Source organism: Lagopus muta, chromosome 6, assembly GCF_023343835.1.
Source record: "Lagopus muta isolate bLagMut1 chromosome 6, bLagMut1 primary, whole genome shotgun sequence".
Taxonomy (NCBI): domain Eukaryota; kingdom Metazoa; phylum Chordata; class Aves; order Galliformes; family Phasianidae; genus Lagopus; species Lagopus muta.
The window spans coordinates 22,572,886-22,587,349 of NC_064438.1; the positions used below are offsets into that span (position 1 = coordinate 22,572,886).

A 14,464-nucleotide genomic window follows, 5' to 3' on the forward strand; every position below is an offset into this window, starting at 1 on the left:
ATATATGGTGTATTATGGCATCGTAAACCATTCTTGCCCTGTCTGGCCCTTGTTAGCCTGAGATTATCTTTTACTTGTGTTTATTTGTATGCTACTACCTCACAGACAGATTCTTGAACATCAAAGTGAGCTGTTTTCTTACTTCAGGAGTGTTTGTATTGATTTTAAGATAGAAATGCTATCCAACACTGTAGTATTTAAACATACCATTCTTTTAGGGCTTTTGTCTCAGTTTCAAAATTCTACAGATCATACCAACAATTTATTAAATACAATTTGAAATATATTCTACATATCTTATTAAATTTGTAAATGCATTCATTGTTCTTCTTCTGCAGAATAAGCTTCACACTTAAGGTGTGTTTATGAAAGTACCTGTACAGCTTTTTGAGCCCCTATCCTCACAGACGGAACAGTTTCCTTTAACATATTCTGCCTCAATTTCTCATTCTAGCTTAGTTTCCCAACAAATTCAAGTCTGTAAGTAAAACACACCTGTTGCAGAAAGCGGCTGAGAAAGCTGGTACTAGTTATGCTGAAAGATGAAGCATCACACTGCAGCATGTCCCAGCCCCACAGAAACCACTCTGTGCCAGAAACACTGCATATGTTGCTGCATAACATCTTTGCAACCACTGCAGAGAGGTGTTTTACCTCTCCCAGAACTTCCAAGCAAGCTTTCCTGAACTTCCCAAAAAGAAATATGTGACTCCCTATACATCTGAATGATGTATTTTCTCACATTTACATTTTGTGATGCTCACTGCTCCCATACAAAAATAGACGTGAAGTTTTTGAGAGACCTGTGCACAGTGTTCTTTGACAATGACTCAGTGCAGCTCCACAGGGATGCACATCTTTTCCCGCATGCTTCACATACAATTTAAAAGTGAAAGATCTAGAGAGTAAACAGGGACAGCAGAAGGAGATTCTCATTCTTGAAGGATTTGTTGATTTAATCTTACGTTCTCCAATTCTAGATGCTTAGCTTTGCAACTCCGAAATTATTTTCCATGGAAAGCTGACGTAAAAATAAAGATTGCATGTGCACAGATCTCACTGTGAAGCTGTAATAAAGCATGATGGGAGGGGATAGAGATAAATTAAAGGGACCAAAACCAAACTGTGATGTTAAAATAGACTACCAAAATCTTGAGGCAAAGGAACCTCACAAAAAAACAAAACTGATTATAGGTCTGCAGAAGTCAAACCCATAACCTCCCCTCTAACACAAACTGGAGGATTTCTCAGTGCCCTTCAAGATGACTGCCGTCTCAGCTTCTGGCAAACTTCTCATTGTCAGCTCAGACACAATGCAGCTATTTCACTGGTTTCTCAGCCTCCTCAGCCAACTTCTGGTTTCTTTTTTTTTCATCATTTTTAAAGATACTTAAACAAATGAAAAAGCAATAACTTTTTCAAGTCATAAAGGTCATATATAGGTCAAATAGCAAGAATAATTCAATTTGAAGTGTAACCAAACCGAAAAAAATCAGTGAGAGGGAGTCCTAGTCACTAGTAATCTCCCTCAGTTTTTGCATTGCTTTTAGCACTGAGTGAAAGCATTCAGGTAGAATTTTATACCCAAATGTCCTTTCAGTAGGAAACCCCAGATCACTTTGCTTCCGCACAGCACTGAAAAAGGCTAATGAGTTCTCAGCAGTTCCTCCACTTTTATACCTGAGGTGCACACAGAAAACTCTGATGCACTACAGAGGAGCTCCTGGTATCTCCCTGCTGTATCTCCCAGCAGCAGCAGCAGCACATCGCTGGCAAAGCACTGCACAGATGCTTGCACTCAAGTTCCTTATTCCATAAATTCCTCCTGGAGCACTTGCCAGCATGTTCTCTGCGCTACCAAAATGTTACATACAGCTTTGAAACATCTGTTAAGGACTCTCCCTGACAGGTACCTACACATCTTTGTTTTTAGCTGCAGGCAACTGCTTGTTGTCCTTCCCAGTTTAGGAACTGAGTGCAACTCCCTTGCATCTGTTATTGTGTCTTACCATACACATGTCACCATAAGAATACATGATAGCTTACGGAAAATAAATGCTACCCTTTTTCCAGAGATACAGAGTACACGTGACATTCTCTTTCTGAGGAACAAAGGCAGCAACATGGCCTTGGCCTTCAGGAAAAGCTTTAAGGAACAAGAGAAAAGGACATCCCATCAGATTTATCTGAGATTGCTATATGGATATGGGTAGATAAAGACGTGCACACGCATCCAGCTTACAGAACCGGGAGCTCTGGGGCCGGGAGAACTGCAGCACAAAGGCTGTGTGGAAGAGACATGGGTGCAGCTGGGGCAAGGCTGGCACAAGCAGCACGTGGACCTGTGGGCAGAGCTCTGCTGCCTTGAGGAAATTCAATGTGGATTTGCACATGAATTTGATGTGGATTTGCACAAGGATAGATTGAGATTTATTTATTTGTACAGTTGTACAGTTCCTTGGCTAATGCACTGGTTTATTCCACACTCTGACGCCTCCAGAGCTCAGGGTCAGCACCGGCCAGCACAGCGCGGGCACAGAGATGCAAGACCGCCAGGAGCAGCCACGACTGCTGCTGTTAACAGACAACGCCGTGGGCAGACACTTTCCTTGGGACGTCAGTCAGTCCTGATGACCTCAGATCTGCGCACCGCGTTGTTTCTGTCGGAAAAGTGAAAGACGCTCGGGAATGAGAACGAGCCGGCCGTTTGCCGCGCTTACCTTAAAGAAAGCACCCGCTGCGAGACGACTCCCTCCGGCCGCGCTGGGGCGGGCAGCCGGCAGCAACCTTCCAGCACCGCCTCCCCGCCGCCCGACCTGCGCGCGGCGCCCCGCTGCCCCTGCCGCCATACGGCCCGCCCTCGGGCTGTGGGCTGCGCTGAGGCACCACAGTAGGTCCGAAAACACAAAAGCACAAATACAGGTTAGACAGTGAATTGAGCTTGTGTTGAAACTTGGAGGGGATGGAAACATGGGCGGCTTTGGAACTGCAGACAGAGCTGCAGCTTGCTCCTGAGAGGACTGTGGTAGCGGCTGCCAAAATGCTTTCTGTATAGAGAGTCTTCACGCAGCAAATGTCTGGGCAGCGATATCATCACCAGCTCCCTAAGCCTGGCCTGGGAGGCAGAATGGGGCAGTCCGAGGGAAGATTGCATTGTACAGTGCTTCCAGCTCCCACAGGGCCACAGGAGGGGTAGCACAGCATTTACTAGTATCTAAACACAGCAGAAGGCCACCTCTGCCCACACCACCATCAGCAGCACAGGAATATGGGAATTGCGATTGCGGCCTTCTAGGCACAGGAGGAGCTGCAGGGGCCTACATTTTGCTCCACAGCTGCCATGTGGCAGAACTTCCTTTAGAGACAAGAAATCAATTCGCTTTCCACAGTGCCTTGCAGACTTTGCACTTTTTGAGATACTTTTAAAACTGGACTAAACTGTTACATCTGTGAGATGTGAGCATCCATCAACTAAGACTCACATGCTGTTATGACCTACTTGTGTTTGTTCTTCAGAGATGCTTTATGTTCACAAGTGCTGAAACACACGAGTTTTAAAGTTTTTTAACAGAAGAGAACATTTCAGCTACCGGCTTGTTTGATTATCTTCAATTCCTCCATTTATTCCCCAAAATAATTAAATAGCTGCTGTCAGCCAGGTTGATAGGAGGACTTAACCCAAGGGCAAATGTACAGGAAACACCTCCTCATGCCATAATGTGGGACACGTGTCCTTACCCAAGGGGTTCTCAGGAAGAAAACGTGAGCATGAGGTGGCAAGCCAAGTAAATTGTGCTCAGGAGGCTGAGTCTGGATTGTAAGTCATTAATTGCATATCCTTTGCCAATGCAGCGCTGAACATGTTTTTCTTTGCCTATGCCAATCAGCTGCACAAAGCTTGCTATCAACCGCTCAACTAGATCTAGAAATGTTTTTTTGCTTTGTACCATAACACTGCCATGTTTTCCTCTCTGTAGGAAAGCAGCAGCAAACAGATGACAATTACTTTTTTTGTAGAAACTCATTTACTAAGAAGCAGCAGCTACTTCTAATCTCATTTTATTTGGAACTACTCTCTTGCTGTGCCTGGTTTGATCAGCAGATTTGCAATAGCCTAACCAAGTCCATTTCAAAATACCTACTCACTCTTGAATCTTCAAAGAGTTTCTTTCTTAGCTTGAATTATTAAAGTACACCTGTGTAGTGTCTCTCAAAATATCCTTCTATTTTCCTCATAGATGGGAAAGTAGCCCTCAACACCGAACCAGCCGAGCTCATTTAATTCTGGCCCAGCACGCTCAATAGGCAGGAGAGCAGAGCTGCTTCAATCCAACGTCACTCACCAGCTACAAGGGCAGCAAGAACAGCGGCGTTATTTCAGTCGCTTTGTTGCAGGGTAGGCAATGAAAAGACACTTCCTTGCTATCTGCGGAGTGAAAATCCTGTGCACAGAAGTAATCTTCAAGCCACTCAGTAGGGCAGGGGGCAGCCAGTCGCATCTCATTTGAGGCGTTTTTCAAAGAGACCTACTTCAACACCAGCACAAAGAGGGAAAAAACAACAATGAAACTTCATCTGCAGCTGCAATGAAGTCTGCCCCTACTTTCTCTGCACATCTTTTCTGGAAGAGACTGAGAATTTTGTGAAGCAAAGGAGTGGTTTCAGAAGAGGTGAGCGCAGGAGGCTCAATGAGGCAGTGGTCTGACCCTTCCCACAGGGAGCTTGCCCTGCTGCAATTCTGTCTTTAGGACCCCACTCCCCAGCACAAGTCAGGTGGAGGAAATGCATTCCAACCAGAGCTGTGAGGGCAGGTGAGTGGAACTGGTTGTGTTTTTCGGAGGTTGATGCAGTGGCAGCGCAGCATAACCTAAATGAAATTGGAGAGCTGACAGGACTGTGAAGGGTCCACCATGAGGCGCTGCCATTTGGAGTTTGACATTACTTGGTCTCAGGTGGGTTCTTATCCGGGGTTGACATTATGAAGTTACTATGCTCTTCTGAGAATGGCACCCTGCCACCCTGATCCCATCGCGTGGGACACCCTGAGTGTCCAAGAGCTTCCACAGGTGCCCTGCCTCACATTATTTTTCCTTATGGGTTGGCTTTCCTGATTTATCTGTATGTGGATTTTGTGCTGAACTGGTCACTGGAATACAAAGGTGACACTGCTTTGCAGGAGAGGATGCCTGCTCTTTATTTCACCAAAGAAGCATGGGTTAAACTTTCAAAATCAGATCCCAGACATATTTCAGTGTCAGGCTCAGCTACAACAGAATGCTTCAGTGTTCATGCATGGAGAGTTTTCAGCACAAAAACACGTGATAGTAATACTTGATCTCTATTTGCAATTTATGTTGGTTTTGCTTTTTAAGCTGTGTAGATATTTTCCCTGGGTGAGGAATTGCAGTTTCAGACTCTGAGAGGAATGGTGTCCTTCATTTCTCATTTCTGTCCCATTTTCTATCATCCAGACACCCATAGCTGTGTCACTTCACCTTTCTTCCTTCTGTCCAAACTTAGGGAGCTTCAAATTGATTTTATATTTCATTCTGCAGTGTATGTGGATACATTACTCTATTTTCTGATATTATACAGTTTGAAATCTCATTTTTTCTACTCTCTCTTTTTTTTTTTCTTCCTTCTTTTTTTTTTTCAGGGACTTACAATTCCTTTTTAAAAGAAGAGAATGAGAAATATCCCCTGCACCACTTAACTGATTTTCAGTGCAGTTTGCATTCATTGTGTATAATGTAAGGTCAACTGTTTCCTATTCCATGATGGCTGTCATCTTTACTTCTCTCTGAAGAGAGAGAATGATTTACTAACACCTGTACAATTGCAATGTCAAATTCCAGCTCTTGAAATAAAAGGCTTAGCTCTGTGATGTACAGCAAAACATCTAGAAGTGCATGCATCATCTCTACAAAATCTGCCTGGGACTGGTTCTCATCAAATCAAGATTCAGAGATCTTTATAAATACGAACTACCAGTGGCTGAAACAGATTGCTCTCCATTGTATAATATTAACCAGTCATGAACTTCCTTTATTCTAGGGGGGGACTCATCTGGTAAGTCTTGGATCTTTTTATTTTTTGGGTAATTCAGGAATAACAGAAGAGCCTTCTGCAGTTAAGCATTCTTAAAGAAACTGTGTCAACTGTCAGAAAGAAAAAAAAAAAACACAAGAGAGAGAGAATAATGGCTTGTGGGCACTAGAATGGTAATTTATTAACGTGGTATTTGGTGTCCTGAAAGTTCCTGTAAGTTGCAACAGTCCTTAGTGTAGCTGGAAGATAAGCAGCATAAAGTCTTATTGGAACAAGTTCTTGGTCAGTCAAGAATGTTATGAAAGGGTGATAGGATGATGTATGCATCCCACTACAAAATTCCTTAAATTTCTGTAGGAGTAACAGTCGGGGCACCAACAGCTTGTATTAAACTCTTTCTTTCCTACCCTGCCTGTTCCTCTAAACAGTAGCTGTAGAGACTTAACATTCACAGTCAGCCTTTTTCAAGTAATGTCCTTGGAGTGAAAAATGATCTTTGGCAAGAATGTGAAAAGCCAAACACAAACTGTTGGCACTTATTATGGCTTTCCATATACTTATGCAGTTATATAGTAAGCATTTTCACTGCTGTTCCTACAGTCTGTTCCAAGAATCCAGGAATTTGCAAAATAGGCTATTGTTTCTCTTCCTTCAGTCAGGAATCTGCAGAATCAATTCCTATTCCCCATGTTCCTAATAATCCTTTGCATTCTTAATTAACAGGAGGAACGGAGGCTGATATTAAAATATTTAGGACGAACCAATGTTGTTTTCATCCCCTTCCTTAAGCTGTTTGTTTGTGTATTAATTCATCTCCCATCAATTATTGTCTAAGCAGGAAGCAGATCTGGTATCATTGGTATTAAAAGTATGGTGGATGTCTCAAATATAATTATATATCTATATGTCATGTGCTTGGCAGGAGAAACCCAAGGGAAAGACAGGAGAAATTGAACCACTGCATATTCTGTTTGTCAGCAAGTATCTTGGAGCCAGCTGGTTTCTGGACCAAACACAGAGCTCAGGAACAATTAGGGCTATTGCTGAGGGGCATGCAGGAGTACAAAATAAATGAACCCACTGTAAAACACACTTTATTCTGCAGTGCTTGGAAAAGCTTATCTCAATAGTGTGATGTACGAAGAGGTTTGGTGTATCTGCCAGGAGGAGATTTCCATCTTCTTTTTCCTGCATTTTTGCGTGTACATCTAGTATTTGGAGGTCTCTTGCAAAGTAAAACTCATATTCATCTTTCAGGTCTACACGGTAGTAAATCTGAATTTTGGATTGTTTTATTTCAATGATGTTACTCTCTTCATCTTTCTCACTTCTCTGAGGATACCTTGACAAGGAAATGCTATGCTTGAATCAGAAGATCTCACTGCATATCTGCAGCTCTGCCTGAATATCGGTGATCCCCATCCATCCCCTGGCTCTGGCTTTCCTGCCTTGCAGGCTGTGATTTAATGTCAGAAATCAGCATTCTTAGAATGTTTTGGCAGCCTTGTGACTTTAGAATATAATTCAGTTACCCATAAATACATTTATCTGTCATATTCAGAGAAAGCTCCCCTCTCCAGATTTTGCTATGATTTGTGCAGGGATTCATTGCTATGTATCAGATCTTTGTTTATTCTTTTTGGAAGCAGATATGTGTATCATATTGAACTGCCCTGTATCTTATCTGAATGATCCTTCCAAGTGGTATAAAATACCACTTCTCATTTGATTACATCTTTCTTTTACTGGATGGCTAGCTTACGTGTCAGCAGTTCCTCCCTTTTTCTGTGCTGCTGAGATAACTACTCTTTCTTCTTTTAGTAAAATGCCCACCTTAATTTCTTCCTCAAAGTGCTGACATGGCACCAGCTTCCACTGTATATCTCTGTCTTCTTCTGACCATCATTGTGAAATTTCAGTGCAGGCTAAATAAAATCTCTGTATGTAAGTTCCAGTGTGAAATTGTCTTAATTTTGAAATTATAAAAGGAGTATGCTTCACTACATAAATTTCATACCCATCGATATCTCTTTCATGTTGTATTGATCTGTTTATCACCCTACTGAAGAAATCCATATTTCCTCCCTTATTTATATTCCACAGAGAAGTCATGTCCCTGTAGCTTTGGGGACAGCAGCACATGTATAACTTTAGCTAATGATAAACTGAAAAGTTTCTTCAGCTTCAGAACAACTGGAATTCTCACAGGCTTAGTAGGTATACTCCAGATTTCCTATCTTGAACCAGTTCTTACTAATTCCTTTTCAAAGTGGAGATCGTTTCACAGCAGAAGGGATCTCAGGAAATGTACAACTGATTATTCTTAGTCTCACAACACTCAGTCCTGAATTTCTGGAAGATCCTACTGGTATGAGTATACCTGACATGGGCAAATCCTTGTATATGCTGTTTGCCAGTATGATAAACCACTCTTTCATCTATCTTCCCAATGTCAGTAACACTCCTAATACACCTTATGAAGCCTTCATTCTATGTAAAGATGTGAAATTAATTTATTAAACATGCTTATGAATATATAGTTCAGAAGATGGATCAGATAAGCGAAGCTTAATCTTTTGGTAGACTCATATGGAAGTGAACATATATGTTCTCACCAGAAAAAAATAGTGTTTCAGCACTTCTGTCACTGGTGCACATTCCATGTGAGATTGTATCTCTTACTAAAATTAAAGACTGCCAATTCACAGACAAATCCATTTCTAGATTATTTTTCACGAGGGTATTGTTATTTTTATTTTCACAAACAAAACCATTAGAGTGCTAGGGTGCTTGCTTTCTGCTCAATCACACATAAACTTCAAAAGTTACTTTGTCTCCTTAGATTCCATTATCAGAACAACACTCAGAGCAGTTTCTGTGGTCTGTGGTGCTGTCCTTGTGGTGGGAACCAACTCAGTTGCAAAGACATCAAGGCCAGCTGCAGGGCAGACAAAGAAGAAAGTGAAAAGCTGTGCTAAACCAATTAAACAGGAGGAAAAGATTTCAAATGTAATCACCTCCTCTTACCTTCAACTCTCTATTACTTTTCCTTCACAGCATGCAGAGAGCAGCCAGCAGACCTGAGAGAACAGTCTCTCAGGCTATCTCAGACATAGTTAATTTTAGATCAAACCTGTATCTGCATCACCAGCCGATGCTTGTCTTTTTCTCAAGATCAGACCTGTATTTCAACACAAACAGAGATTTGATGAGCTGTTTGTCAAATCCCAAAAGTCACAGATATTGCTGTCATTTTGGTTTACTTGGGTCCATCCTACACAGCCATATTACTATCTCAAGTTTAGCATTTGCAATCTGGACTGAAACAACCTCAATAGCAACCTGAATAGATGCATATATTATTCTGAATGAAGTACAAAGCTGAGAAGTGAAATTTCTCATGTAGACACTTAATCTCACAACCTAGATACTTATAAGAAGTCAGAGAGAATTTTAAAATACATTTTACAACTTTATTTTCTTTCATCTAGTACAACAAAATAGTGAGGAGCATCTGGCAGGAACTTTTGGGCAATAATTTAAAACTGTGTGTTCTGGTAGAATGTCAAGTCTTCGATCTTGTAAAGTCCGTAATACACAGACCAGCCTTTGGGTACTAGCTCTTACTCTATAATTTCATTGAGAAGTTAATGTGAGTATAATTTTCAGTACTTTTCAGCTGTGTTTGAGTCCTATTCAAAGTGCCTTTGTTCAATACAGAAGAATAAAAAACTGAAGTCTTAAGGAGAAGTGAACTTACTGGTCTATTTTCAGAAGGCATACCCCAAGATGAGTGAAAAACCAAATGCTGCTAATGATGAAAAGCAAATCATTTCATTTTTCCCGTGCTAGCTGATTTTTATGATGATGGCATCCCCTTAAAATAAAATAATAGCTTAATTAAGAGAGGAAATGTGTCCATAAATATGTGCATTAAAAAATTAAATGACCCCATATTTCTGTGTGAGTAGGAGGTAGGAAGTGGAAAAATGTATATCAAGAAGTTGGTCTATACTATTTCAATAAGTTGCTACAAGGTGGAGGAAGAGGAAGGGGAACAGCGTCTATTGTGTGTGTGCAGTTATATTGAGACCATTGGAGAAACAGCTGAGTGAAACAGTTTGTTAAACCAGATGCTCACAGAGCTGAGGTTTGTGTCTTTAGTGAAAATAAATGCATTCATCTGAATTGAGAGGAACGTTTGATGAGGGTGGAAAGAATGCAATGGCTTTTTGAGTAATTAGGGCTTAAGCTTACAGGAAATAAATATTGGCTTGATAGAGGTCACTTCATCTGATAGGCATTCATCAGCCTAAGTTGTGGAAAGTGAATGTTGTAAAGGAACAGAGGGTTCCTTGCTCTAACCGGAACCCCAAAAGTGATCCAGGTGCTAATGCACAGCTTCATATCAGCATGCAAACAGAGGCTGCTGGCGTACAATTGTGCACCTAAAAGTTTTGCGTGAAATCACTTAAGGCGTGGAACTGGAAATAAAACACAAGCGAAAGTAAACCTGCACCATCAACTTGCATGAGCAGTCTGATGGGGAGAATAGAGAGCAGTGTGCAGGAGAAGAAATCCTGGGAAACAAATGGGACAGTTCTAGAGGTGGAGAGAAAACAATCTGCCCACACAGCACGCAAAGCTTTTAAGCACTGACTGCTTGATCTTCCCTACACTGACATAAATAAATTTAATAGGAAAACACATATTTAGAATACATTGAGAGGCTGTGGACCCAGACTAGACAACAGCTGAGTCGCAGGCCCAGATATAGTACTTAGCATCCCTGTTAGATTTCTAAACATAAATCCCAATGATTTCAAGACTGTCCCATTTAGACTGAAGCTGGCTGCAGCTTGAAAGCTCTCAAATTTGTTTTTGTGTTGGGTTTTTTCTTCCAGGTATCTACAGTGTAAGTACAAGGCAAGAAGTGTCACAGCATGCTTCCCTCTATCAGAGATGTGAAGCTGCTCATGAGCTATATTTAGTCTGAATAGCCTTGAATACACAACATGCACAGACACAAAAAACCCCTTTACTGACCTGAGATCTCTCAGATGCCCCACGACACTCTCTTGCCCTGATATACACATCAGCTCTTTGGCGCACTTTGCTGCCCTTGTGTAGCTATGAAGGCAATTTGCAGAAAAGTATCTTCTGCAGACCATGTTCATGTTCTGCTGCTCTCCTCTGGCTACCCACCACAGACAATGACGAAAGTGTCTCAGGAGTTTTAAAAGGACAGAAAAGGTATCTCCAATATGCCCCACAGGTGAGAAAGAGGCTGTCTCTGAAGTAGAGAGTAAAATTTTTGAGCTGCTGCCCCTCTGCATACTCCCTGCAAGGTAGGGAGGACTTGCTCTCTGCTAAAGGTAGAGAAACAACCATGTGGTTTATGTCTCACAGCATCAAAACAGCACGTAAGACTCTTAAGAAAGGGAACTAATGTTTTCTGGATCCTCAGTGCTGCCTGGGGTTTGAGAAGGATGTCTAATGTCTTCTGAGTTCAGAGCAAGACACAGCATAGAGAACATTTAAGCAAATACCTCCCACATCCCTATAATTATTCTTGGCCATTCCTTCAGCTGCTCTCAAGGAATCCAGATTGGGTCTCAACTTGGTGTGCATGGCTTCACCTGCCTACCCTGCTCTCCCCCTCTGTCCATCAGAATGGCAAGGGCTCTCCACGTGTCCAGTCTTCTTCAGCCTTTGCTGAATGCAACTTCATGCAACCTTGATCTGCAGAGACCTCCTGCAACAGTATGAAAAAATTTGGTCTCCAAGACCTGTTTAACTTTTGGCCTCTGCCAGGAGCTGATACACAACTAATTAATACCAATTTTGATGATAGATTTCAATTCAGAAATTGGGCGGTCACCTGTCAGAGCACCGAGGTGTGACAATGTAACAAAAAATTCTCAGTCCTTTTTCTCTGAACATTTGACTGTAAATACGGCCTTTGCAGTCTCCTTGAGGAAGGTGGGCTGATTTGCCACAGTCTGTAATTATTGCTAAAGGAAGAGCAGACAGCTTTGTGAAACCTCTAAAAGTTAAGGGAATAATTTAAATCACCAACAGATTCAGTTACACTCTGGCATATGAACCTGAAAACAAAAAACTTTCTGTAATATACAGTCATTATCTTCCTCTGATGGCAGTGTTAAATTGTGCACAATGGCAAGGAAAACAAGGATCCCAAACCTATCAACTGCTGTGATAAGAGGGAAAATCCTGAAGTGAACAGGACTGCAGCAGGGCTGTGACATTTTAATGATAGTTTAGAAATACAAAAATGTCTGAAGTGGAGATAGTCAGTCTTCTATCCGTTCTCTTTCTGTGTGAATAGCAGTCCCGATGGAAGCATAAGGCAAAATACCACTTCTGAGATCTGCCATCAGTTCTACTCCACTGTATCATGTTGTTCTTGACTGTCTCTCAGGCCATTCTCTCCTCTTCCATGAGCTTATATATTTTCTTTCTAAAGCTAATAATGCTAATAGTCCATTGAGGCTCTAATAATTTATTATATGAGATTTAAACAAAATGCCCAATTCCCTCCCTTCCCCTGAAAAGTTTGGAAGAGTGACCATGGTTCTAAACATTGACCTTTTGCTCCTCTTTGCCTAGATGTTACAGCTTCTTTATTGCCTATGAATGAGAACAGGTACCTTCCTACACCACAGAAATGGAAATGAAACACATTCCTGTCTTCAGCAGTTGAACAACTAAATAAGCAAACAAGTAGTGGGATCCATTTATAAAACAACATGTTCCAGGATTCTTCATCTTGTCATGGGGTTCTAGCAGACTTAGAAACATAGAATCACAGAATGATTTGGGTTGCAAGGGACCTTTAAGATCATCTAGTTCTAACCCCCTACTACAGGCAGGAAAATCTCCCTCTAGACCAAGTTGCTCAAAGTCCCATCCAGCCTGGCTTTGAATGCTTCCAGGGAGGGGGCATTTACAGCCTCACAACCAGTTCCAGTGTCTCACCACCTTCACAGTAAAGAATTTCTTCCTAATATGTAGTCTAAACCTACCCTCCTCCAGTTTAAAACCACTTCTCCTTGTCCTCTTGCTACCTGCCCTTATAAAAAGTCCCTCTCCAGCCTTTCTGTAGATTCCCTTCAGCTGCTGGAAGGCTGCTCTGCTCAGAGCCTTCTCTTCTCCAGGCTGAAGAGCCCCAGCTGAGCACTGCTCTGGTGTATACGTAATCAGAAGGTATGATTGAGAGGGATTGCTTATCTACAAGGATGTGTACACGTTGTCAAGGAATCTGTTTTAGAATTTTGTACTTAAAGGTACAAATTATTTCTTTTGAACTCCTCATTCATGTTAAACCAGATTTGTCAGTTAGGCTTGCATTGGCAAATTTACAGTAACAGGTAAATCAATCCCCTCCCTTTGATAGTGTTCACACTAAATAGGGGTGGTGATAGCTCTTCCTTTCAGCCAGAAGTTGATGTGAGTCACGCCTGAGATAATTGATAACCCTGGTGGTGATAGTAGCCAGGTAGCCAGAAATAATGGCTTTACAGGAGTCCCATATTCAGTTAAGGTAACATTCACATTAATCCTTGCTTGATTCCACATTTAATCATCTGTTCTCTGATATCTTAAATCAGCACAGTCCTGTTCCTTCAGCCTCTAAGGACAGACGGCAGGTTCAGATACTGATGGGGCCTGTAAGTGCTGGGCCATGTTCCTGCATCAAAGGATCTCTCCTACCATGGAAATTCAGTCCATGGAAGCCCCTGACTTCTGCAAATACGAGTTGAGATTTTGGCCTTTGGACAAACAGTGCACACTGTCAAACACTCGCTTGTCTCCTCTTATGTAGTAGAGATGGGCTGAGCATAGTGCACAGTCCCTGGACTGCCAGCTGGACTGCACTATATTCACAGAATAAATCTCTACTAGATCCCTTTAGGTTGCAAGACTAATTCTGAAAATAGATCATTATGTTCCTCATAGTTATAAGTTTGCTTATCACTTTTTAAAACTTGCACACACTTCATCTTATCTCCCCTATAGAAATCAATGAAATCTTGAGAACACTCTATAATGTTTCAGTTGCTGTTCAAAAGCTTGAAAATAACATTAAATATTTTATTAGGAATCTGGACTGATGGCCAGAAAGTAAAATATTTTATTTTTTATTAAGCTTTAAAGTGGGGATTCACTTAGTGTTTTTCAGGCTTTGAAACTGAATATTTGAAACTGTGCTTGCCAAACTATAATCAGTTCTGATATGTTTTTTATTTCTCTTTTTTATGCTTTATGTGTCTCTCTTCTGCTGTTTCTAGTATGACTAATGGAATCAAATGCAAGTAACGTGGAAGTAGATATTTCATATGTCATCGCACCAAAACTTTAAGTGTAGTTTAAGTTAAGTAATTTATTACACTTA

The 14,464-nt window shown here is 41.4% G+C and overlaps 1 protein-coding gene and 1 long non-coding RNA gene across 3 annotated transcripts in view; one reads left to right on the plus strand and one right to left on the minus strand.

Annotated features, from left to right (window-relative positions):
• The window catches only part of LOC125694552 (uncharacterized), a 42,166-nt gene extending 37,975 nt beyond the window's left edge, over nt 1–4,191 (minus strand). Inside the window, exon 1 of the long non-coding RNA XR_007377600.1 lies at nt 2,721–4,191. This is a non-coding gene — a long non-coding RNA (uncharacterized LOC125694552). The remainder of the gene's footprint in view (nt 1–2,720) is intronic.
• A 47-nt stretch (nt 4,192–4,238) lies between these two features.
• Nucleotides 4,239–14,464, plus strand: part of C1QTNF4 (C1q and TNF related 4) — a 48,757-nt gene continuing 38,531 nt past the window's right edge. For both annotated transcript variants that reach the window (XM_048947954.1, XM_048947953.1), the window contains exon 1: nt 4,239–4,811. The gene's annotated coding sequence lies outside the window, so the exon portion shown is untranslated. The remainder of the gene's footprint in view (nt 4,812–14,464) is intronic.